At 40.9% G+C, this 26062-nt stretch overlaps 1 non-coding gene across 1 annotated transcript; it reads right to left on the reverse strand.

Moving 5' to 3' along the window:
• Positions 1 to 23517: 23517 nt before the first annotated feature.
• LOC112999472 (small nucleolar RNA R71) lies at positions 23518 to 23624 on the reverse strand. The gene has a single exon (XR_003264659.1). It is a non-coding gene; the product is annotated as a small nucleolar RNA R71 (small nucleolar RNA).
• Positions 23625 to 26062: the final 2438 nt, after the last annotated feature.

A 26062-nucleotide genomic window follows, 5' to 3' on the forward strand; every position in this document is an offset into this window, starting at 1 on the left:
GTTCTTCCTATGGGGTACTTGATGTAAATACTTTCATATCTATCTAATGATGTTTTATGTGTTCACTGTGCTATCAGTACTTAATTCTTGTGTGCCTTTGCCTTGATCACGCACTTGCATGCTTAGTTAGGGTCACTCAACATTGGGAAATGGTTTGATCCTTAGAACCTGATAGGACATGGCTAGCTTATCGTATTTTCGTGAGACATCGGGGCACGATAACCTAGTTTTTGTTATGTTATGTCTTAATGCGGTTTTGGTTAAGTTTAGTCCAACAAGAGGGATCTGAGGATGACGCTTGATTAGGATTAGGCTAAACATGCATGGGACATCGGGGTTTAGTAGTCCAGGAGACAACATAGAACACATGAACATTGTTAGGCAGAGAACATCCTTAATAACATCAGTCATCCAGTAAGAAGACCAACACGTTTTTTTATCTGTCTTCACACACCACTACTCACGTGATTTACTTTTGAATAGTTTAGTTTGCATACTTGCCCATACCACACACCAAACTTTCATCCAAAGACACTTATTTATTGAACCACAACTTTACCAAGTAAAACAAGTTCCCCGAGAGTTCGATACTCGGTATTCACTTACCGTTTTATACTACTTGCGCGATCTGGTGCACTTACTGGCCGTCGAACAGTCATGCGTGTGGGCATTATCTCTATCTCTCCAAGTCGCTAGAGCATGGAGAGAGGCATTAAATTGATACTAGCTCCCAAGTCTATGAGAGCTTTACCTACAACAACCTCACCAATAGAACACAGTATAGTGACACTTCTGGGATCCTTATGCTTCGGGGGAAGGATGCGTTGAATGACAACACTACAACTTCTTTCCACAACTATTGTGTCACTGTGTATGTACCCGTTCTTCTTTGTCAGCATGTCTTTTAAAAATTTGGCATAGAGTGGCATTTGTTGGAGAGCTTCTCCAAAAGGCAAAGTGATCTCAAGCTTCTTGAAGATGTCAAGAAATCTGGCTAAGTGTCGCTCTTTATCCTTCTTGGAAGGTACCAATGGATATGGTACTTCCTTGCCTTCAGCTGAAGTAATCTCTCTCTTTTTCTCTCTTGAAACCTCACTCTTGCTCTTCTTTTTCTCCTCATCAACCTTCTCTTTTTCTTTTTCATTTTTCTGATTTTTTTCTTTTTCTATTTCTTCTTTTTTTTCTTTTTGTTTTTCTTGTTCTTCCTTCATCTTTATTCCTATTTCACTCTCTTTTATTGGTGTCTCTCTCTCCTGTTGGTCATCTTTGTCTTCCACAACTTCCTCAAGTTCAATAAGATCAGAAACTGGTTCCAGTGCCGGCTCAGCTATCGACTGTTTTTTATATTCCTCCACCTTCTCTTCGGCTCTACCTTCATCAGCCTGAATTTCCATTCTACTCCTTGTCATTATAGCTTTACATTCTTCCTTCAGATTCTTCTCAGTGTTAACACTAAAGCTGCTTGACGGCCTATCCGCCAACTGGTTTGGCAGTTGTCCCACTTGGACTTCCAAATTCTTTATGTTAGACTCTGTGCTCTTATGGTTTGACATAGATACATGCATAAATTGAGCTAGGGTCTCTTCCAGCTTCGTTGTTCGATCATAGAGATTTGGCCCTTATTGTTGTGACCTGTTAGATGGACCAACCTGGTCTTTGTTGAATTGGTTTCCAGGGTGATTCCTCCATTGTCCTTGCTGTGAATTATATGGATGGCCATGTTGAAACCCGAAATATCCACCTGCATTGAAATTTTACCTTGGCTAGTTCCCCATATAATTGACTTCATGAGCTAGTTCATCATTGGGGATACAACAGCCAGAATGGTGAGCTCCACCACAGATGGCATACCCTACAACCTGCAAAACAGTAGATAGTAAAGATTGTGCATAATGTATTTTAGTTGGCAACTTACTTAGTGTTTCGGTCAATGCTTCCAATTGCTTGGACAACAACTTGTTCTGTGCCAACAATGCATCTTGTGATGTAAGTTATAGAAGGCTTTTCTTTGTTGGTATATGGGCTCTATCTTTGAGAATAGCAATGTCACTTGCAACCATATTTTCAATAAGATCCATGGCTTCTTCAGGGGTTTTCAACTTTATTTTCCCCCCAGCAGAAGTGTCTAATAGCTGCTTAGACTGTGGCCTTAACCCACCAATAAAAATGTTGAGTTGAATCGGTTCGGAGAATCTGTCAGTGGGTGTCTTCCTCAATAGACCACAAAATCTTTCTAAGGCCTCACTCAGGGATTCATCTGGAAATTGGTGAAAAGAAGAGATGGATGCTTTTCCTTCTACAGTCTTAGACTTCGAGAAATACTTCTTCAGAAATTTCTCAACCTCTTCATCCTAAGTCTTAAGACTGTTGCCTTTGAACGAGTGAAGCCACCTCTTAGCTTCTCTAGACAATAAGAATGAAAACAAACTCAATCGAATTGCATCCTCAGGCACACCAACCAATTGAATAGTATTGCATATTTCAATGTAAGTGGTCAGGTGTGCGTATGGGTCTTCATTTGGTAGACCATGAAACAAATTATTTTGAATCAACTATATCAAAGAAGGAGGATATGTGATTGTTTGTGCCTGAACCTCTGGTTATGCAATGTTGGTGAAAAATTGCGACACACTTGAACTTGAGTAATCTTCTAGGGTCACTCTCCTTGGATCAAAGTTGAAAAAATGCACACACATGACCTCTATTTATAGCCTAAGTGTCACACAAAATTGAAGGGAAATTTGAATTTTTATTCAAATGTCACTTGAATTTGAAATTGAATTTGTGGAGCCACATTTTGGAGGCAAAATTTCACTAATTATGATTAGTAAATTTCAGTTATGGTTCAGCCCACTAATCCAAGATCAAGTCCAAGATTCTCCACTAAGTGTGCTTAGGTGTCATGAGGCATGTAAAGCATAAAGAACATGCACAAAGTGTGACTATATGATGTGGCAATGGGGTGTAGCAAGCAAATGCTCACCTCCCCTTCTAAAATTTAATTGGATTGGGCTTCTCCTAATTCAATTAAATTTATTTCCTAACACACACATCAAATATTCACTTAATGCATGTGAAATTACAAACTACCCCTAATACAAAAACTAGTCTAGGTGCCCTAAAATACAAGGGCTGAAAAATCCTACATTTCTAGGGTACCCTACCTACATTATGGAGCCCTAAATACAAGGACCAAAAATAATGAAATCCTAATCTAATATGTACAAAGATAAGTGGACCCAACCTTGGCCCATGGGCTAAAAAATCTACCCTGAGGTTCATGAGAACCCTAGGGCCTTCTTCAGCAGCTTTAGTCCAATCCTCTTAGAGCCTCTTGCTCATGGCTCTAGTGACTGGTCTCCTCCTAGGGAGGATTGCATCATCGCAGAAGAAAAAGACGAACTGAGCTCGCGGAAGAGAAGAACAGGAATGCGAAAAAGAAGAGGAATAGGCGTTGGGTGCACAAATTTTTTTAAAAAACCACAGGGGTATTTACGTATTTTCACATAAATTGTTGGGTGCACTAGCAATAATGTTGGGTGCACCTAGCAATAGCCCCCTACTTAATATGGGCCTAGGACCAAGGTTAGCTGTTCATTTTCCCATATGGCTTCTTTTTCTCCAATTTTCAACAATTATATTCAAGGGAAATGAAACACCGGAAAACGCACCGAGTCATCAAGTATTTAAAATTAAAACGGAATGATCCGAGTATCGAACTCAGGGAACTTGCTTCTTAGACAGAGTTTTATTCAAAAGTAAGGCATTGTTGGAACAACATTGATAATCAATGGTTAAAAACAGAAATAAACTACTTCTATGGTAAAAACAGTAAATGCAAGTAAGTAAAAGTTGACAGCAATAGGTAAAAAGCATTGGGTCTTTCTAACAAACAAGCTGATGCATATGAAGATATTTCTCTAATCAATCATGTTGTTGTGTTCTATGTTGTAGCCTAAAATACTAAACCTCGATCCCTCGTAAGTTTAGACTAATTTAACCTAAGCTTCGTCTGCAGATCCCTCTTGTAAGACTAGACTTAACTTAAACAGCATTATCGTAACAACATATTCAGAAAACCAAAACCCCAACAATCCATCCCTGGTAATGTGGTTATTTAGTCCTACTTCTATTAAGTTCTAAGGCAACTGTACATTTCCTAATGCTAAAGTCACCTAACTGTACACACAAATGGGTGATCAGACCAAGAGCATGCAAAAATTAAGCTTTGAAAGAAGCATTGAACACATAAAACACAATTAATTAGATATTAAAGTAATTACGTCAGTTGTTCCTTAGAAATCCCCATCAAGGGTGTTTAGCCAACCATTACAGAAAAACCCTAACACAAATGAGATTGAGAGTACAGAATAATTGTTCCTTACACAAGAAGGAGGATCCTTTTCTCAGCACCTCACAATCACTCTACAACTCACTAATCTCTCTCTAATTGAAGAACCCTAGGCTTGTCTGCAAAGCTGCTCCTCTTGCTGCCTCTAGAGCTTCTATCTCGAAATTTGCATTGTGGTGTACTTACTTCGAAATTTTGTATTTCTTACTAAAAATTGTGTACCCTAATTCTGCACAAGACAAGCTCTGAATCCGCGACGTTGCACTTAGTGCCACAAACGCGCTTAGCGCGAGTTAGTGGATTTGAGCTTAGCGCCAGTCATGCGCTAAGCCTGGCTAAAGACAACCATCACGCTTAGTGCGCAACCTTGATATTTATGCTCTGCCAGATTCTTCTGTCGCACTAAGCGCGCTAAAGTTGCACTTAGCGTTGGATGCACGCTAAGCTCAAATGGTGAGCTGAGCGCAACTGCTCCCTTTAGCACTTCAAGATTTTAGCCTCTTTTGACCTGAAATTGTGTAAATTTTATCATTAAATCACATGGGAGATACTCTAGAGACAGGTATAACAATAAAACAATATTTATTTACAAATCCCTACAAAATAACTATAAATTGGGGAAACTATACAAGTTTAGGAAAAAAATTTCTATACAAAAGTTAGTCGTATAAGACGACTAACATTAGCCCCCAAGAGTCATGCTATTTTAAAAAAGTTATTTTTTGACAGCTCTAATATCGTGAGTGGAGTTAGTTTCTAACCCAATAAATTAAAGAACATATGTGTTCTCTAATTGAGGAAAAAATAATGATTTACATATAAATTCTAATATGATATTTAAGTTTATATTTAAGGGAAGACAAAAAGTTTAAAAAAAATCTAAAAAACATAAATATAAAAATTTCCAAAATAAAGGAAAAAGAGGCCACAATAAGTTCAAAAACTAAAAATAGACTTGAGACTTTTAAAACTAAAAAAAAGAGTGTGTGAGAGAGAGAGAACAAGTCTAAATAATAAACAAATATTAAATTATGATCTAGGGTACTAGTCTTGACAAGTAGAGGGTGATGAGTTTGTCGAGCCTCTAAGTATGGACGAATGTTCTCCAGTGTCGGGTGTGGTAACCTTGACAGGTGAGAGAATTGTAGGTCATTGTGGCTTGTCAAGTCCCCAAGCCTAGACAAGTGTTGTCCGGGTTGCTTCTGTCAAGTTATCCGGGATGTACATATCTTTGATCTTGCAGGCTAAGTTTGACGTGTCAGGTGAGGGAAGTCTATAGATTTGATAAATCTGCCCTTTTCTGATAGTTGGAGGGTGCGTTGACGACAAACACTATGTTTTGTTTGCTACTGCAGACGTGTGCGGCGCACGCGCAATACTCTTGCATACGTGTCACTCGTGGAGTGGACACGTATTGGAGTCGTGGTGCATGGGTCAGTGGGGGTGCATCGTGGTGCAAAAATTTAGGGCACCACTTCTACACCCGCCAGTTACCGAAAAATTCATCTCCCTTTTAAATGGAATGGAGGTTTGATTTTGGGTCATGTTACTTCAAACGTCTACCTTCTTTCTTGAAACTTCCTTGCTTCCTTGCTTGCTTCTTACGATTCCCTTTTGATGTAGCTACATGTGGAGCTTGTAGGCCTTGGATCTTCTTCAACAATGAAGTCCTTTTCTTCTTGAAGTTTAATGGCAGTGGAATGAAGATGGAATAAAGATGATTGAAGATGCCACTTCAAGGAGAAGATGAGTCAAGAACAAGCTCACCACCATAAGAAGCCATGGATAAGAGCTTGAAGGTAGGAGAAGATGAGTGGAGGGAGAAGGAGGGAAGGAGCACAAAATTTGATGCCACAAATGAGGTCTGAACTTTGAAGTTTAATTCTCAAATGATCAAAGTTGAAAAAATGCACACACATGGCCTCTATTTATAGCCTAAGTGTCACACAAAATTGGAGAGAAATTTGAATTTCTATTTAAATTTCACTTGAATTTGAAATTGAATTTGTGGAGCCAAGATTTCACTAATTATGATTAGTGAATTTTAGCTATGGTTCATCCCACTAATCCAAGATCAAGTCCAAGATTCTCCACCAAGTGTGCTTAGGTGTCATGAGGCAAGTAAAGCATGAAGGACATGCACAAAGTGTGACTATATGATGTGGCAATGGGTGTAGCAAGCAAATGCTTACCTCCCCCTCTAAAATTTAATTGGATTGGGCTTCTACCAAATCAATTAAATTTATTTCCCAACACACACATCAAATATTCACTTAATACATGTGAAATTACAGAAATACCCCTAATACAAAAACTAGTCTAGGTGTCCTAAAATACAAGGGCTAAAAAATCCTACATTTCTAGGGTACCCTACCTACATTATGGAGCCCTAAATACAAGGCCCAAAAAATCCAATATTCTTAGAGTCTTCTATCCAATGCCCTTAAGAGGTAGGATTGCATCACCTTTTTTCCTCCATTCATTTTCTTTGCTTCTTCAAGATATTCATTATTTTTTATCATGTCTTCATTCTTGTTTGGTTCTACCATTAGCATTGGTGGCAGTGATTCTGGGGGCTTGATTGAGCAACCCGTGATGTATTGAGAGGTAATTTCCATTGGCGGTTCCTCCTCAGAGGATACTCACCGTGGTACCTCTTTGGAGAGGGTGGGGGTTTCATGCCGTACTGGTGGGGCACTTCTCGACCTCGCAGGTGGGCGCACCTTTCCACTACTTCTGGGGAGCATGTCTTGGTTACTATGATCCTTCCCCCTTTACTTCTAGGGGAGTAAGGAGAGGTAGTAACGGTGGAGATGTCAGGGTGTCTCCTTGCATGCAACGTAGCATTGGGTCGCCATCGTCTCCACCTGCCATTGCTGGCTATGAGTGGGTGAGGGACAACGTTCTAAAGTACAAGTCCTCTCTCACTTTTGCGGTGAACGTTGCTACTCTACAATGCTAGGTGAAGCTGGCAAGCCCTAAGAACTCCTGTAAGATAGTTGTTCAGGCTTGTGGGAGTGATGACTTCCCTTTCTTGAGGGCGGCATCGGGCAGTCTGCCCTTCTTCTTTAAGTATAAGTGTCTGTTTGAGATCTTGGATCTTATTCTCCCATTGAACGCTTTTCAATGTGCTCTGCTTGAGCACTTGAATGTGCCCGCTTCTCAACTCCACCTAAATAGTTGGACAATGGTGAAAGCTTTTGAAATTTTGTGTCCTTTCTTCAACATCTGACCCAGTGTGCTGGTCTTCTTGTTTTTCTTCCAAATGAAATTAAATGGCAAGATAGGTTAGGTCTCCTTGAATATCATATCCAAGAAGTTGTTTGACTTCGACTCAAACATCTTTCACCACTTTAAGGACCATTTCTTTAAGGTCCTGGGTATTGATGTCACGACTGATGGTTTGCCACTAATGTTCAATAGGGACGAGGAGCCTTGCTTCCCGTTCTATTGGCAGTCTAACCTTACTAGGTTCAAGTCATTTGACGAGAATTTGTTTACCCTTGTGGATAGGGTCAACAAAGCTATTTTGGAGCAGTTACCGGCCTCGCTGGATGCACGGGCCATTTTGTCTCTTCCCTCAACGAGCGATCCCCTTGCTGCCTTGGACGGTAAAATGACTAACCTTGTCCTCTTTTATGTTTGAGGTCAGTGTCGACTGAGACTAACACTTGCTTGCACTATTGTTGCTTGTTTTGTAGGTATTATGGGTGACTTCACTTGGAGGCCACTCGTGAAGCAAGTAGAACCTGCTGTTGAGGTTGGCCCTGTTGTTGTTGTCGTTGACATCACCTCTAGTGCCACTTCCTCTGTTTTGGCAAAGAGGAAACGAGATGATGGTGTTGGGTTGTCTGGCCGTAAAAAGTCGAAGGCCTCCATGAGCCTTCGTGTCTTGAGGCAAGCTACAAGGTTGATGCCCGGTGCGGTTTGTGACATCCTGGAATTTCTACCCGGAATTTTGTAAGTATTACATTTAAATAATTATATATATATATATATATATATATATATATATATATATATATATATATATATATTCTTGGTAGAAGTATGTACATCGGGAGAGAAATACGCGGGTTAGACTAATTAACGAAGAGTAACCCATAACTGAACGGTTATAGATTAATTCGCAATTAATTAGTCTAAAAATTATCGTTTTGTGTGCAACTTATAATTAAACACAACCAACCTCTGAACCATGCTCAGGGTCTCATTCTGAGCATTTTGATATATATATATATTGCCTACCTTTGAAAATGGGCCTCGACGGGTGCAGAGAAACACGAAGAACTGGAACCGAAGAGGCGGCACGCAAACCGAGGCAAGATTTCAGCATCCAAAAAGGTCCCATTTTTTTCTTCTTTTATGGCTGAGTATTTGGTCAAGTCAAAGGTAAAGGTGGGCCCTTTTTGCTCCAATTAAAAAAATGACATGTGGAATTGCTTTTAAAAAAGAAAATGAAAAAAGAAAAGAAAAACCATTTTAAAAGCCAAATCTTCTCTCTCTTTCTCCAGAAACTTCCAGCACAACTCTCTCTTTCTTCCTCCACGTTTCTTTTTCATTTTCTTCACCACCATTGTTGTCTCTCTTCAAGCTTCAAATCCCCCTTCATTTCCACACCAAATTGCAAGATAAAGCTGTTTTTGGAGTCTAGGAGCCTACCTCTACCTCGTGGGACCTTCAATTTTAGGTAAGGGTGGACTTCTCCTCACTTGAAATCTGTGGGTGTTGGGTTCTTGGGAGCTATAATGGGTAGTTTTACTAGGTTATTGCTTTAGGGTAGTTGTTTGTGAAGGAAATTGTTGTAATTATGCTAAACTTGACATGTTTAATGTAAGCAAAACTGCCCATGTTGATTTAGGGTTCAATAATGATGTTTTGAGATATATGTGTGCTTAAAATGTAGATAGAAAACTGGTAGAGAGGATGGGGAGAGTTAGCTTAGAGTTAAATGTGAGAATCATAGTGTTGTAGGTGAAAAAGTGTGAGATTTTGAGGTTTAGAAAGCCAAATTTGGTGTTAGTGGAAATTTGAGTTTAAAGTGAGTTGATTCTAGTTTAGAATGCCAATTAGGACTTGTAGGAAAGCTTGGTCAGAGCAAATGAGGAAAATTAGCGGCAAATGTGAAAGAAAAGAGCCATTTATAGTGTAAATTGAGTGTTGAGAGGTCAAATTTTGAATACGTGGAGATTTTACCTTAAAATTAGTTTGAGCAAGTCTAATTCAATGTTATAGACTTGATGAAGATGAAAGTTTACCCCAAAATTACCCAATTTTAATTTTCACCTTTCAAACCTTGAAAATTCACTAAATTTGGTGGGTTTTGGATACGTATAATTTGCTTTACCTTGGTTTGAAGTTTGTTTTTGGCTTGAACATGATTTATACATGGTTTAGGACTTTTAGGATCCAATTCGAGTGGAATTGGATTCATGTAAGCTAGATTTTGAAAATCTGCAAAATTATGCAGAAAAGCTGCCCAATTATGCAGCAAATCTGCCAATTATGCAGAAAAAAAAACTGGTTGTGCAGTGCTAGTTTCTGCTGTCATGGAAAAGGTAGTATATCTTGTGTTCTAGACATTCTTTAGCATATACCAACGGTCAAAACTTATATTTCTGTATTAGGAACCCCCAGTTAAATTTTCAAGGCGATCCAATGGTTAACGAATCGGGGATGAGGACTTTACTGAGGTATGTTGGTAGGAAAAACTCTGTGGAATTCGAATGAATCTTGTGTAAAGATTTCTTCCTCCACTCTGTTTTTTTCCAAGGTAGTTTCATGTCAAATGGAATTGAATTGATTTGACATTGTGAAGGCTTAGAGGGGTTGATGGGGACTCGTTGCTGAGAGGAACGAGGAGAAGGGCTACGTACGTGTACGTGAGCTCAATTTAAAAGTGGGCAACTGGGAATGGTGTGCTTATTCCTGGGCTTGTGGAAATGGGATATTTGTTTTGCGCCATCGCCCGATCGCCACCTAGTACCACATATGACGGGTGCCCCATAACCCAATAAGCCCTGTGTGAGAAAGCGTGGAAGAGTCAGTCTTCCAACTTTTATTTGTTGACCACAAAGTGGTACCTGAGGATATGTCGCGGGGGTTAGGAGACCTTGGGGATGTCAGGTGGGGTGCTATTGCCCAAAACCAAGCTTGGCCAATCCCGACCCAACCCGGGCATAGTCAGCCAGTGAGAACCTGTGACGTACCTCAGCAGGCGAGCTCCTGGTAGTCAGCCAATAAAGGAACAAAAGTCCACGAAGCAGGGAGGCTTGTGTGGCGACTGGCCAACTATCTATCTTGTGTTTTTATCTGAAAAATTCCCTCTGGTAATTGATTACAAGACATTGTGTAATCGATTAGAGGGTTTAAAAAATTGAAACAGAACATTCAGTAGCTGCTGGTAATCGATTACCATTTGTGTGTAATCGATTACACAGTGTTATATGCTGCTGTTAATCGATTACCATTTATGTGTAATCGATTACACATTGTAAATTTTAAGTTCCAATGTGCAATGGCTGTTGTAATTCATTTTTGGGCACTGGTAATCGATTACATACTTTGGTAATCGATTACCAGAGAGGAAATCTCTTGAAAAAGACATTTTGACTGTGCGTAGCCGCTATGGGACGCATTGTATTGTTACCTGTGTAGTTAGATTTCTTGTGAAAGAGTCTACCCCCTTTCTTTTATCTCTTGTAGATCGCGATGACAGCGTAGTTGATCCATGATCACGTCGTGATGGAGTGCCTAAAGGGTGTTTGGGAGACCCTCGAAGGCAATGAGAGGTGCCGATTCCGTGGCATAGTTCGACTCACTGCTACTTCGCTAGTACATCCCGAGCAACCCGCATGCACACTTCAGCAGCCTGTGGAGTGGATACTACCTACGCCTACCCCATATCGACTAGTTGAGCCTGCTCAATTGATAGAGGTGTCATCCTCTGATGAGGATCTTGAAGAGGACCCAAAGGAGTTATCTCCTGAACCTACTATGGATGCCCTTGACTTACCAGAGGATGATGAGGACCCGCTCCCTGATGTTGATTCTCCAGAGGATATTATGCCAGCATCTGAGGCAGACTCTACAGAGGAGAGTGGCCCTGGAGGGACAGCGAATAGTGACGACTCTTCATCATAGCAGACAGCTCCTTAGATTAAGCGTACATACTTTTGTGGATGGATGTATCTAGTTCAGACTGCTAGGTTTACTCTTTTGATTTTTGGGTGGGTAGACCTCTTGTATAGAAATTTTGATGATTGTATATATATTGTGGCTGAAGCCACCACAGTTGTTACCTTTGCTCTGGATGTCACTGTGCTATTTTGCAAACTCCCATGTTTTGGACAGTTTTTGATGATGAAAACAATTATGTTTTATCTTATTATTTGAAAAAGAAATGTTAACGAACTTTATTTGAAAAGAGTTTACTGACCGCACCTTATTATTTCTCACGTGACGACCCAAAATGATGGCTGGTATTTTTTTCTGAAAAAGAAAAATAGTTTGGAGGTTATAAGTGATCAGAAATAAATGAATCCGAATAGAGTTGTGAACTGGCCACTCAGGACTCTATAGTGATAATATTCCTTCTGAAATTAATTACCGTGAAATAAATAACAGTGCGAAAAAAAAGAGAAAAAAAAAATTCTCATGGTTTCTGCTATTTAATTTATTACTATTAAACCAGTCATTATTTAGGGACGCCACACGGTTCACCTTTCAGGTTTGCAAGATGTGCCTTTGGCTCCATCGGCCATCGAGGCTTCTGCTTCTGCTGCTGTTGTTACTCTTGCTCCTCGACCTTCTCCTACTATACATGTTTAAGAGGCCACTCCTACTATTTCTATTAATGTGCCAGCCATTTCAGCTAGTCCTGTCGTGGTTCCGTCGTCCACCATCATTGCACCCTTGTTGAGTGTCAGTGTGGCGACTGTTGGTGCTCCTGTAATGTCGCCTCCTTCTTCTTCGGCTCCATCGGTTCCACCTTTTGCTGTGATGGCATCATGTTACTCTTTTTCTCGCCCCCGTGTTTCATTAGATCACCTGTACACCTCCAGTGATGCTGATTCATTATGGGGTGCAAGTTATAGGCGGGAGCAGAAGACCCTGGATGGCTTTGTGTCAACCTTTGACAAAAATTTGATTCTATTGGCTGGGGTGCAGAACGCTATGGATTCTACCAAAGTTTTTCCCTAGAGAAGTTTGACAATTTTGGAGGAGAATGGACAATGACACTAACATACTTTGCACAAGGTGGTGTCCTTTGAGGCAGAGGTCGCCAAATGGAGGGCTACTGCTCACACTATTTGGAGAGTGGAGCGCCCTAAGGTAGCCAATGCCACCATTGCCTTCACTAAAGCCATATGGTCAAACCGCCAACTATCTTCCAAAGTTGGCGGTGCATTAGCCAAGTTGCTACGTACTAGGTTGGATGGTGATGAATTGTTCAAACATTGCAAGGACTTGCAGGTTGAGAAAAAGGACCTGGCTGGCAAGGTGGAAGGCATTGCGGTGGAGAGGGACAAACTTGCGAAGATGGTTGTTGATTTAGATGCCCAGCTTAAGGAGTCGGAGTCTAGGTTGGAGGAGTTCAAGCTTCGGGCTACTAGGGAGAGAAAGGCCAACAAGGAACTTGAGGATGAACGACTCGTATACAAGAAGGAGGTTGTGGAGCAGCATGAAAAGAGGTTCAACAAGGCCGTCAAGCATCTTGGGTTCTTCGCCAAGGACCTTGACTTGGGTCTCTTTGACCTTTGCAAGGATGTGAAGGACGGTGTTCTCTTTGACAAGGAGGAAATTACTGCAGAGGAGAAGGTTGTTGATTAGGAGCAAGGTGCTAAGGAGCGAGGCGATGATGCCCAAGTTTAGGTTGCGTCTTGTTTATTTTCTTATTTTCTTCATAGTTGGAATTTTAGGCGTACAGGCCTTGTAACTATGACAATTATTTTTATTTTTCTTCAATGCACATGGTTTCATTCGATGATGAATTTTGCACTATTTATGTATTTCTTGTATGTTTGCCTTTATCTATGCAACACTCCGTAGTTGTGGTAGTATGAATAGGTCATCGTGATTATGAGTGTGGAGTCTTCGACGGGGCAAGAAGCAAGACCTTGTCGATGTAGAGGTGGGACCATGGTAGTCTTGTAAAAAGTGGATGATATGAAATCATCCCAGGTTTGATTTCAATCTGGTAAAGGTTTTGTCACCTATCTGGTGGGGTTTCCTTCTACTTTGTGGAGCTTCTCCCCTCATGCTGGTGAGGAGTATGTTTGACTCTCCCCTGGTTGAAGGTCTTGCCAATTAGTCTGGGGGTAGGTCACTTGACCTATGGAGTTTCTCCTTTGATGGTTATGAGGAATAGGCATGAGTTGTACTTGATTGAAGGTCTTGTCACTCAATTGGTAATTGGTCATTTAGACCTGTGAAGCTTCTCTTCTGATGGTTATGATGAGTAAGTATGACTTCCACTTGATTGAAAGGTCTTGCCAAATAGTCTGGTGGTAGTTCGTGTTGTTGAACTTGGACCTCTGATTGATAGTGGTCATCATAGTTGCTACGAGGGAGCGAACCAAGGGGATGCCTTGGGTTTTGTAGGAGTACGAACCAAAGGTAGACCTTGCGTTTTTTGGTATCAAAGGAAGACCTTGGGTTTTTGATAGACTTGTATTCCTACATAGATAAAAATTAGGAATAGAAGCAATCGTTAAGGGCAGACCTCGCATACCTTGAGTTCCTGTGGAGATGGAACTTAGTAACAAAAAGGGCTCACCAAGGGTGAACCTTGGATTTATCGAGCCTTGGACCAGGGACATGTTTGCCTTGAGTTTTGACAAGCCTATGGAGCTACGTCGAGGCTTGGGTTTTTTGAACTTGTGAGGATCTCCAAGTGCAGAGCTTGGGTTTGATGAGTTTTATGTGCAACGCATGTGTTGTGCTCTTGCATACATGGCACTGTAGAAGCAAGCTTCATGATGATGAATCAAGTTTATTCAAGATGTTTTGATGATAACAAAAGATGATGACAAAAAGCCCGAGAGAATGATTTCAAGATTGAGTCAACAATTCAAGAATCAAGAGAAGTTTGATTTCAAGATTCAAGAAAAGATGAATTCAAGTTCCAAGAGAAGAAATCAAGAAGACTTCACAAGGGAAGTATTGAAAAGATTTTTCAAAAAAACAAACATAGCACAATTTTGTTTTTCAAAAGAGTTTTCTCAAAATTTTCTAAGTTACTAGAGTTTTTACTATCTGGTAATCGATTACCAGTTTCCTGTAATCGATTACCAATGGCAAAGTTTGATTTCAAAAGTTTTCAACTGAATTTGCAACGTTCCAATTAATTTCAAAATGGTGTAATCGATTACAAGATATTGGTAATTGATTACTAGTGCATCTGAACATTGGAATTCAAATTCAATTATGAAGAGTCACATCCTATCATAAAAAGCTTTGTGTAATCGATTATAAGGATTTGGTAATTGATTACCAGTGACAAGTTTTGAACAAAAATCAAAAGATGTAACTCTTCTAATGGTTTTCAGGTTTTTCTAAAGGTTATAACTCTTCCAATGGTTTTCTTGACCAGACTTGAAGAGTCTATAAAAGCAAGATCTTGATTTGCATTTGAACAACACTTACAAACTTTACAAACAACTTTTCCACATATTCTTTTGCAACCTTTGAATCTCTTTGAACATCTTCTTGAACTTTTTCTTCTTCTTCTTCTTTCTTTGCAAAAGCTTTCTAAAGTTTTTTGGTTTTCCAAACCTTGAAAATAGAAGTGTGCTATATCTTTTATTCTCTTCTCCCTTTGCCAAAAAGAATTCGCCAAGGACTAATCGCCTAAATTCTTTTTGTGTCTCTCTTCTCTCTTTTCCAAAAGAACGAAGGACTAACCGCCTAAATTATTTTGTGTCTCCCTTCTCCCTTGTCAAAGAATTCAAAATGACACAGTCTGAGAATTCTTTTGATTCTTCCCTTTCCCTTATACAAAAGATTTCAAAGGACTAACCGCCTGAGATATCTTTTGTATCCCCTTCACAAAGTTTCAAAGGACTAACCGCCTGAGAACTTTGTCTTAACACATTGGAGGGTACATCCTTTGTGGTACAAGTAGAGGGTACATCTACTTGGGTTGTTGTGACTGAGAACAAGAGAGGGTACATCTCTTGTGGATCAGTTCAAGTGGAGGGTACATACACTTGGTTGTTCAAAGAGAACAAGGGAGGGTACATCCCTTGTGGATCTTTGCTTGTAAAGGTTTTTACAAGATTGAAAAGAAATCTCAAGGACCGCAGGTCACTTGGGGACTGGGTGTAGGCACGGGTTGTTGTCGAACCAGTATAAATTCTTGTATTTGTTTTCTTCTTCCCTACACTCTTTAATTTCTGCTATGCACTTTAATTATCGCTTTTACTTTTGGTTAAGTTTTTATTTCTATTCTTTACTTTCTTAACATTTTAGTAAAAGCCTAAGAAGGGTAGATTTTTAATTAGTAAAGGTTCGTTAATAATTAATTCAACCCCCCTTCTGAATTATTCTGAGACCACTTGATCCAACAGGCACTCGCCGTGGGTGGCATGTACTGGAGATGTCATGGTGTGCTCTTGCATACGTATCACTCACCATGGGTGGCATGTACTGGAATCGTAATAACATGCTCGTGTTTACATGTTACTCGTTGTGGGTGATATGTACTGGAGTCATAGTAGCGTGCTCATGCCTACTTGTCACTTGTTGTGAGTGGCATGTACTAGAGACTTAGTGCTAGAAGGAGGCCTCACCAAGGGAGGTCCTTGGGTTTTAAGAGCCTTGGAGCTACGACTATGGATGTTCTTGATAAGAAAATTATGAGAAGGAAGGGGTGTAGAATTTTATTCAATGTATTAGATTAAGTACAAATTCCCTTTGTTATCCCAAATGTGCCTCGTTAAAACCCCTCTAGCCAAAACCCTAGTTTTTCTATTTTTGGGACAAAAGACCTGAGTAGGAAAAAGAGTACAACATTGGGTTTGCATTCAGGTTAACTGAAGTAGAACTTTAGGTGGGTGGCATTCCATGTTCTTGGAATTGCTTTGCTATCAAGTTCTTGCAGTCTGTATGCTCCATTGTCAAGATTGGATGTGGCCCCGAATGGGTCTTCCTAGTTGGGGCCAAGCTTTCCCACTTAGGGATCTTTTCTGGTTCACCTCGAACTTGCCATATGAGGTCATCATGTTGAAAGGCTCATGGTTGAACCTTTGTATTGTATCTCCTTGTTGCTTAGAGTATGACAACTTCTTCTCTAATACTTTCCTTTTCTTGGACTTCATCTATGGTTTCGAGTTCTACTCTCATATTTTGTTTATTTTGTTTTTGTTGGAACAACGGTCTCCCCGTCAACGGTTCCTCGACTTCAACGGGGATCATGACATTTGTTCCATATCTGAGTCGGTAATGAGTTTCGTTTGTTGCTGTCTGGGGTGAATAGTGGTTCTCTAAAGTATAGCGGGGAGCTCCTCTTTCCATAGACCCTTAGACTTGTTGAGTCTAGTATGTAGGGCCCTAAGGATGACTCTATTAGATGCCTTTGCCTAACCGTTGGTTTGAGTATGTTCGACAAAGGTGACTAGGAGCTTCATGCCTAACCTTGTCAGGAAATCTTCGTAAGTTTGAGCTTTGAATTGAGTGTCGTTGTCCGTGACAATGGCGTATGGGAGGTCGTACCTACAGATGAAGTGTTTTCAAGTGAATTTCTCCACCTCCTTCGCCGTATTTTTCCGTAGTGGTCTTGTTTCTAACCACTTGGTGAAGTAGTTGGTGGCGACTAGTAAGTATTTGACTGCTCTTGGGGCCTTTGGCAGTGGTCCCAGTATGTCTATCCCCAACATGGCAAAGGGCCAAGAGGAGCTCAGATTTAGGAGATTGTCAGGAGGGGTGCATGGAATGTTTGAAAACTTTTGGCATCGTTTGCACTTCCTGGTAAAGTCGAGGGCGTCTGCCCTTAGTGTTGGCCATTAGTAGCTAGCCCGTACCACTTTGGTGGCAAGGTGGTGTCCTCTAGTTTAGAGACCGCAGATCCCTTCATAAAGTTCTCTCATGACATATTCTGTCTGTTCATTGTTTAGGCATTTTAGTAAGGGTGTTGTCAACCCTCTTTTGAATAGCTCACCATCAAGGATGATGTAGTAATTGACCTTTCATTTGAGGCATCAAGCTTCATCCTCATTTGGCGGCAGTTGCCCCCGAATTTGGAAATTCTTGTAGGGGGTCATCTAGTCTAGTTCCTTCTTTTCTCCGACCATAACTTCCTTAGTGTCTATGGTGGGAGTTTGAAGTGTCTCCTGGATAACAGTCTTGAGATGCCCGGTTTTCTTGGTGCTGATTAGCTTGGAGAGAATGTATGCTCTAGTGTTGTTCTCCCTGGGTATGTAGTACATTTTAAAACATTTGAAATTGTCGATGAGTTTTAGCAAGGTGGTAGTACTTAAGCAATGTTGTCTCCTTAGTCTAATATCTGTTGGCAACCTGTCCCTGGACAAGATGTGAATCTATGTAACATTGTAGCTTTTTAGCCCCAATTTTTGTTGCTAGCTTCAGACTTGCAATGAACACCTCGTACTCTGCCTGGTTGTTTGAGGCTCTGAAGTTGAGCTTGAGGGCTTGCTCTAGGGAGATATTGTAAGGGCCTTCGAGAATGATTCTTGCCCTGCTTCCTTTTACATTGGATGCACTATCAACGAAAAGGTTCCACCAGTTTGGGGTGGTTGTGTCGTTTCTAGCGAATTCTACTAGAAAGTTAGCCATGAATTGTGTCTTCATAGGGCCACGAGGTTCATACTAGATGTTGAGCTCTGAAAGTTCTATAGACTAGGTCACCATCCTTCCTGCGAGTTCAGGCTTACGCAAAACCTGCTTGATGGGGTAGTTCATTTTGATTACCACATGATGACTCTGGAAGTAGGGTCTGAGTCATCGGGCTGAGGTGATGAGTGCTAGCGCTACCTTTTATATCATTTGGTAGCATTTTTTGGCGCCATGGAGTATCTGGTAGGGAACTGGAGCTTTCCTTCCTCTTGTATGAGGGTTTAGCTAATGACTTCGTTAGCTACTGAGAGATATAGGAGTAGGGGTACTCCTGGCCAGGGTCGGATCAAAACTGGCGGTGCGACTATGGTATTTTTTGAAAGTTAGGAAGGCTTGTTCACAGGTCTCGTCCCATAGGAAGGGCTCGATTTTCTTGAATAGTTTGTAAAATGGCTTTGCCTTTTCGGCGAGCTTTGGGAGGAACCTAGATAGAGATGCTAGCCTACCATTCAGTTTTTAGACTTCTTGGACGTTGGTTGGGCTGCGCATCTCTAGTACGATAGTACATTTGTCGGGGTTGGCTTCAATCCCCCGGTGAGTGATCATGAAGCCGGGGAACTTGCCTCTGCCTACCCCGAAAGTACATTTTTTAGGGTTGAGGCACATGTCATATTTGCGGAGTTCCCCCTTCCACTAGTTTGTCGATATTGGACAAAAGGTATGCATCTTTGGGGCATGACCTATTTAGATCAGTATAGTTGGTGCACATTCACCATTTTCCATTGGCATTTTTGACCATGACGACGTTCGCAAGCCAAGTGGAGTACCTGACTTCTCTGATAAAGTTAGCATTGAGTTGTTTGTCCACTTCTTCTTTGATAACTTTGCGTCGTTCTTCTCTTATCTTCCTTTTCTTCTGTGATATCGATTTGGCCTGGGGATAGATGGCAAGTTTGTCGCAGATAATGCTAGGATGGATTCCTAGCATGTCAGATGGATGCCAAGCAAACAAATTCGCACTTTTGTGTAGCACGTCGACGATGTATTGATGCTCATGATTGAGAGGTCCTTAGTGAGCTGCATACATTTCCTGGGTTTAGGTCTAAGTTGCAGCTTGACGAGCTCTTTGATGGGTCTTGGGCCTTTGTCAGAGGTGTCATCTCGCGGATCTATATCGAAATCATCGTCCTCGCTTGCCTGGTAGACAGTTAGGGCTCGGATTAGAGACCCTTCATTCAAGTTCATGACTTAAGTACCTTCAGCTGCTGTGGGGTGAGACTTGGCAGGCTCCCTAGTGGGAGGATAAGGTGCTACCTTCAGGTTCTCTACATAGCACTGTCGTGTTTGCTTTTGGTCTGCCTTGACATTTACAATCTCCTCGGTCAGGGTAGGGAATTTCATTTTCAAAGGCGGCGTGGAGACTATGGCCCTAAGCTCGTTAAGCGTGGTTTTGCCAATTAAAGCAAAATATGATCTATCTGCATCAACAAGAAGATATCTTATTATGAAGCAATTAGAAAGCTTGCCTTGATCGAAGGTGGTCATTAAGTCCACGTAGCCTCTGGTCTCTACTCTCTCGCCTATAAAGCCAAGGAGTGGACTGTCGTAAGGATGGACAGTGTCAGGGGAGACCTTAAGTCTTTGGAAAGTTTTTCAATACAAGATATTAGTGGAATTGTCCTAGTCGATGACGACCTTGGACACCATGAAGTTTGCAATGATGATGGAGACAACCACTGGGTCATTCTGGTTAACGGGGTTGATACCCTTGAAGTCCCTATCCGTGAAAGTGATAAGAGGGAGACTTCGTTGCGATGGTGTATTGAAAAAATTGATGTTGATGTCCCGAATGGCGTGAAGATTGTGCTTTCGGGACTGGCTGGACTGTTCTCCTTAGGAAAATCTGCCCATAATGGTGTTGATTACACCTCTGATTTGCTGGGGGGGTTCCTTCCTGTTCTTATGGAGGTTGTCTCTCACACCGCTGTTGCTGGTGTCTGTGTCTTCCTCAGTCTTCTGCTCTTTTACTTGTTTTTTCTACTTCATGATTCCTATGTTGCTCCTCTTGGTGTCCTTCAGGTCTCGTTCTTGCTTGGTGGTTGTCCGACCTTTTGACAAACTGGGCTAGGTATCTATCTTGTATAAGCTCTTCTATCTTGTCATTTAAGGCCCAATAGTCTTTTGTGTTATGACCAATTCCGCGATGATACATGCAATATTTGGTTGCGTTTAACCCCAACATGAAAGGTTTCATCGGGGGTAGCCTGATGGGTACCTTCAAGTTGAAAGCTTCCTCTAGAATTATAGTGTGATTGGCCATTAGGGGTGTGTAGCACTCGTACTTGGACCCTTTTGGAAGAGGCTAACGCTTGTCTAGCTTATGTCTCTTGTCCGACTTGTGTAAGTCGGTCTTGGTGTTTACTCCTTGCTTGTTGTGCTTTTGTCCGACTCATATCTGGACATTTTCTTTCACTGGATGTAATCCTTGGCTCGCTCACGCAACTCATGCTACTAGAGTTTCTTTTGCATAGATTGTTCGTGATCTTGCCGGGTCATAAGGTGAGGAGCATGGAATGCAATGCTACCTCTGGGTTAAGTTTTCAGATCTGGACGGTGATGCGCCCAAATCTATCCATGAAGTTTTTGAGAGACTCGATTGTCGTCTGCTTGTCACAGACTGACCAAGGTAGCCGAGATCATGCAGTAAAATCTGCTCGTTGCATACTGCGGATTAATATGTATACGTGTGATGTGCCATCATTTTCTTCTATTTTCTAAACCCTTTTTGCACCATTTTAATTATTGATTGGTCTTAATTGTCAATTAATTAGGCAGTTTTATTATTTGGGCTCATTTAGCTAATTTGATGTTTTTAATCTAATTTCAGGAATTAATGAAACATTGAGCTTAATCCGGATATTGTTTGTGGACTTGAAGAGGGCAAATAAAGCAGCGCTTACCTTAGTTAATTTCTAATTAGGAAATTTCGCAATTTTATTTTATGTTGTTCAGTGTTTATTTCGTTTTGGGCCAGAGTATTGAAATAGGGCCCAGTGACTTTGAGTGACTCTTTTTAAATAGCTGCCTTGGGATTCGTGTAGGGCATTCTATTCTGTTATGCTATTCATTATTCAGAGCTTTGTTTTAGGGTTTTCGTTTTTCTGTTTTGACGTTTCTGAGTTCGCAATGCAATTTTACGTTTTCTGCCTCTAATTACGAGTTCATTCTTGCTTCTTCTTCTACTTTCATTTACGTTTCTGTTCATTTACGTTTCTGTTCATTTACGTTCTTGTTCATTTACGTTTCTGCTTCATGTTTCATTTGCGTTTTCTGTTTGAATCCATGGAAGGCTAGATTTTCTGGTGTTGTTTCCTTTTGAGGACGAAGCCCAACTCTCTTTGAGGTTTCGTTTGTAATGTGGTTTCCTGGCAGTTTTCCCTTCACCAGTTATCCCAATTTCGTGAATATTAATCAGTGCACGCTTCGTGTTCGATTAATTGCCTCTGAGCCTAACTTGCGTTCATGCTTAATGGACGAAGGGCTAACTGGTGTATGTGGTGCCTAATCACGTATTGAAAACCCTAAGTTGATTTTCGCTTAGTAAATTGAAATAGGGTTGGATTAAGTGGTTGACTGTTAGGGACGAATTCTCCATAACCCAGGATAAGAGAGTGGCTTCTGAATCAGAGGAAACAACCCGTTTTTAGTATTAGTAGTTTCGTATTCCATTTTATTTGTTCTGCTCTTTAATTACCAAACAACCAACCCCCCCCCATCGTTACTGTTACTGCAAGTATATTATGAACATTTGGCTTGTCACTGCTCGTTGGGAAACGACCTAGGATCACTTCCTAGTTACTGCATTTTCATGTTTATTTGATTCGGGTACGGCCTCGATCAAATTTGGCGCCGTTGCCGGGGAGCAGTGTCCAAAGGTTCATAATAGCTAGCTAGCTAGTGTTGTGTGTTTAATCCTTTCGTGTTTTATGTTTAATTGTTAGTATTGTGTTAGTATGTGTGTTAGTGTTGATTAGTGTCCTGGTATTTTGTTTAATGTGTGTTCTGTTTCAGTTTTACCATTAAGCGTTTCCCCTGTTTCAGTCTTGGGTGTTTTGCTGTGAAGATTGTGCTTGAAAACAGAGTAGTAGTAGAAATCAGCTTGCGGAAAAACAGAGTAGTAGTAGAAATCAATTAGAGACGGATTTTAGCGACCACCCATGCTGAATTAATTGGGATTTTTTGTTTTAGTAGCTAGGGTTGTTATTTTTGGCTGAATCTTTTTGTGGTAACTTCTTTTAATCCATATTTTGTGGGAAAAATAGCTAGAGCCTTTAGTTTGGTCAGATTTGAAAGTTCCAAAAAACTAGCAAATTTTGTGTTTGTCAAAACTTCAAACGGCCATAACTTTTGCTCCGGTTATCAGAATCGCAATTATTATATATGCATTTGGGGTAGAAAAAAATTTCCTACGCTGCGACAGCCCGCTGTAGGCCGGCTGAGGTCTCCATCGTCCAAAAAAAGCGATTCTGTCAAAAGTTTTTTATTTTTCAAGTTTTATTCACTTATTTTTCTTAACCTACCAGTTTTAGCTTTCATAGTTAGACTTTGAATTTTTGTCTGAAATTTTTTGTGCTATCTTCCCATCATTTTATAGGGTTGCTCACAAAATTTCAAGTCATTTGGATATCATTTGAGGGTAGCTGTAGTTCAAACCTACACCTTTATTTACATGACAAGGCAACTAGTTGTGTGCATGCTGAATGTAGTGTATGACTAGAGGCAATCCATCTGACTTACAACCCTTTGATCCTGAGATAGATAGGACATTTCATAGATTAGTTAGGCATCATTTTATACCTTTTGATCATTCTGAGCATTCCATAACTGGTGAATCTGTGCATTCTGTTATTGGTGATTTTGAACATCCTGATCTTGAGCATTATAATTTTGAGCATTCTGATTCTGAGCATTCTGATTTTGCACATTCTGAGAACATGGCACAACCTCCACCTCGTGAGAGGACTCTAAGGGAAATGGCTGCACCTGATTTCACCTACGAAAGCTTGTGCATCCAATACCCTGATGAGGATGTCCCATATGTTCTTAAGACTGGACTGATTCATTTGCTTCCAAAGTTTCATGGCCTTGCAGGTGAAGACCCGCACAAACATTTGAAAGAATTTCACATTGTCTACTCCACCATGAAACCCCCAGATGTCCAAGAGGATCACATATTTCTGAAGGCTTTTCCTCATTCATTAGAGGGAGTGGCAAAGGACTGGCTGTATTACCTTGCTCCAAGGTCCATCACGAGCTGGGATGACCTTAAGAGAGTATTCTTAGAAAAAAATTTCCCTGCTTCCAGGACCACAGCCATCAGGAAGGATATCTCAGGTATTATACAACTCAGTGGAGAGAGCCTGTATGAGTACTGGGAGAGATTTAAGAAACTATGTGCCAGTTGCCCCCACCATCAGATTTCAGAACAGCTTCTTCTCCAATATTTTTATGAAGGACTCAGTAATATGGAGAGAAGTATGATAGATGCTGCCAGTGGTGGAGCCCTTGGAGACATGACTCCTGCTGAAGCCAGAAATTTAATTGAGAAGATGGCCTCCAACTCCCAGCAGTTTAGCGCCAGAAATGATGCCATAGTCATTAGAGGAGTGCATGAGGTAGCTACAAACCCATTTGCATCATCTGAAACTAAGAAGCTTGAAGGCAAACTGGATGCGTTGGTCAACTTGGTAACCCAGCTGGCCTTGAATCAGAAATCTGTACCTGTCGCAAGAGTTTGTGGTTTGTGCTCCTCTGCTGACCACCATACAGACCTCTGCCCTTCCATGCAGCAACCTGGAGCAATTGAGCAGCCTGAAGCTTATGCTGCAAATATTTACAATAGACCTCCTCAACCTCAGTAGCAAAATCAACCACAGCAGAACAATTATGACCTTTCCAGCAACAGATACAACCCTGGATGGAGGAATCACCCTAACCTCAGATGGTCCAGCCCTCAGCAACAACAGCAGCCTGCTCCTTCCTTCCAAAATGCTGCTGGCCCAAGCAGACCATACATTCCTCCACCAATCCAACAACAGCAACAACCCCAGAAACAGCCAACAGTTGAGGCCCCTCCACAACCTTCCCTCGAAGAACTTGTGAGGCAAATGACTATGCAGAACATGCAGTTTCAACAAGAGACCAGAGCCTCCATTCAGAGCTTAACCAATCAGATGGGACAATTAGCTACCCAATTGAATCAACAACAGTCCCAGAATTCTGACAAGCTGCCTTCTCAAGCTGTCCAAAATCCCAAAAATGTCAGTGCCATTTCATTGAGGTCGGGAAAGCAATGTCAAGGACCTCAACCCGTAGCACCTTCCTCATCTGCAAATGAACCTGCCAAACTTCACTCTATTCCAGAAAAAGGTGATGACAAAAATTTACCTAACAATTTCTGTGCAGGTGAATCTTCTTCCACAGGTAATTCTGATTTGCAGAAGCAGCACATTCCCCCTCTTCCATTCCCTCCAAGAGCAGTTTCCAACAAAAAAATGGAAGAGGCAGAGAAAGAGATCTTGGAAACGTTTAGAAAGGTAGAGGTAAACATACCTCTGTTGGATGCAATAAAGCAAATTCCAAGATATGCCAAATTCTTGAAGGAGCTGTGCACTAATAAGCGGAAGCTTAAAGGAAGTGAACGGATTAGCATGGGCAGAAATGTCTCCGCATTGATTGGTAAATATGTTCCTCAAATTCCTGAAAAATGCAAAAATCCAGGTTCATTCAGCATACCTTGTATCATAGGGAATAGTAAGTTTGACAATGCCATGCTAGATTTAGGAGCTTCTGTTAGTGTTATGCCTCTGTCTATTTTTAATTCTCTATCTCTAGGTCCCTTGCAGTCAACTGATGTGGTAATTCATTTAGCTAACAGAAGTGTTGCCTATCCTGTTGGTTTCATAGAAGATGTCTTAGTTAGAGTTGGTGAACTGATTTTCCCTGTTGATTTTTATATCTTGAATATGGAAGATGGATTTTCTCAAGGATCAGTTCCCATCATTCTAAGCAAACCCTTTATGAAAACTGCTAGAACTAAGATAGATGTTTATGCAGGCACACTGTCCATGGAGTTTGGTGATATAACTGTTCATTTTAATATTTTGGATGCTATGAAATACCCATCTGAAGATCTTTCTGTATTTCGTGCTGAAATAATTGACCATGTTGTTGATGAATACATGACTGATCTTTATTCTAATCTGCATGCTTCTCACTCTTCATGCATTGAGTCTGAAATTGTACTTGATCATATGTCTGAATTTGATGCTGAGAGTGAATCTGAGAGTGATATTGATTGCATGCCTGGTGGTGGTGTTTTACCTCTTGAGATTGATTTTATAGAGTCAGATAGGACTAACCATGTTTCAGGAAGTACACATACCTCTGACTTTCTTTATGAGGTAAAGGCTGAGAAACCATCTCCTTCTACCACTGTCCAGCCGACCACACCAGAATTGAAGCCTCTGCCATCAAATTTAAAACACGCTTACTTGGATGATAGCAAGAGTTTTCCAGTGATTATATCTGCCTCCCTTGCTGATGAGCAAGAGGAGAAGTTGTTGTCAGTTCTCAAGAAGCATAAGAAGGCTATAGGCTGGACCCTGGCGGACATTCCTGGTATTAGCCCATCCACATGTATGCATCGAATAAATTTAGAAGATGGAGCTAAACCAGTAAGACAGCCACAGAGAAGACTCAACCCGGTGATTCTTGATGTAGTGAAGAAGGAGATAACCAAGCTTTTGCAAGTTGGAATCATTTATCCTATCTCCGACAGCCAATGGGTGAGTCCCGTCCAAGTAGTCCCGAAAAAGACTGGCCTCACAATGATCAGAAATGAGAAGGAGAAGCTGA

The sequence above is a fragment of the Glycine max genome, chromosome 14, assembly GCF_000004515.6.
Source record: "Glycine max cultivar Williams 82 chromosome 14, Glycine_max_v4.0, whole genome shotgun sequence".
Classification (NCBI taxonomy): domain Eukaryota; kingdom Viridiplantae; phylum Streptophyta; class Magnoliopsida; order Fabales; family Fabaceae; genus Glycine; species Glycine max.